At 38.6% G+C, this 1,117-nt stretch overlaps 1 protein-coding gene across 1 annotated transcript in view; it reads right to left on the reverse strand.

Moving 5' to 3' along the window:
- Positions 1 to 83, reverse strand: part of LOC107727143 (nucleoside diphosphate kinase-like) — an 8,504-nt gene extending 8,421 nt beyond the window's left edge. Inside the window, exon 1 of the mRNA XM_016536928.1 lies at positions 39 to 83. The gene's annotated coding sequence lies outside the window, so the exon portion shown is untranslated. The remainder of the gene's footprint in view (positions 1 to 38) is intronic.
- Positions 84 to 1,117: the final 1,034 nt, after the last annotated feature.

Here is a 1,117-nt window from a genome sequence, read left to right on the forward strand (position 1 = left end):
ACACACACACACACACACACACACACACACACACACACCTGACGGATGATCCTGCGGTTCTGTGGATCCGGAGCGCGAGCGGAAGGGCGGAGCTCCGCGGCAGCGCTCATATAAACGCGGGGCGGGGCTGATGACGCAAACACGTCTCCCCGTCACTGCTCCAGTCTCTCGTGCTGATTAATCACGGAGTGTGCAGATCAAACAAGACAAAACAGAGTGCATCTGGATTACAGATTGAAAAAGACTATTTTAATATAGGGTAGCCCCCCAAATATCCACTAGATAAAGTCAAGATACATTTGTATTGTAACTATGGAGTGGCCTACATTGACAGGAGTGATGTAGAAGTGTTCACTTACACTGGTGATGCACCTGAGAGAAAACAGGCTTCACAGTAAATCATTTCATTTTCAGCAGCAAGATTTTAAAGCTTGTTGTTTAGTTATGATATGAGAATAGTAAGGCCTGTAGATAGGGAGCACATGTTATTTAAGAAAAATATAATTATATTTTCAGAATGATATCATTTTTCTGTGGATAAAACGCCCCCAGGGAACATGGCTTAATTACCATAGTTCTGTTCTGAGCATCAGATCTTTTGTTGTCCATCAAATGTATTCTAACTAGTTGATTGAATAAAAATATTTGGACTTTATATTTGAAAAGACCTCAAGTTAGAATCAGGCAGCTAGTTAGCTGGCCAGTTAGCATTAGCTAACAATATGTTTCAAAGAGGCTATTAGTATTTTGTAATTCATAATTATTGATTATATTATTTTAAATTTTAAGCTAAAACTGTGCATTCTCTGATTCTGCTGTAAATGTATAAAGCAAATTACTTTGTCAGACCCCCTTAATTTTTTTACCATTTAAAAAATAATAATAATTTTTGTGAAAAACCTAATAACATGAAAAAATTGTGACATTTTTCATACTTGGTTTACCATTTATGTCATTGTCACTAAAACTATGATAACTTTCCCGGACACATTTAAGTTTTATTTCACAGAAAAAAATTACACAGTCCTTTAGGGGGCGTTTCCAGGGCTTAATTCGTGCCGGAGCAAGCGGGATCCGGATCCGGCACCTGATCTTGGCGGATCCCCCTCCTCACACA

The sequence above is a fragment of the Sinocyclocheilus rhinocerous genome, unplaced genomic scaffold, assembly GCF_001515625.1.
Source record: "Sinocyclocheilus rhinocerous isolate Xijiao unplaced genomic scaffold, SAMN03320098_v1.1 scaffold4140, whole genome shotgun sequence".
In the NCBI taxonomy this organism is placed as follows: domain Eukaryota; kingdom Metazoa; phylum Chordata; class Actinopteri; order Cypriniformes; family Cyprinidae; genus Sinocyclocheilus; species Sinocyclocheilus rhinocerous.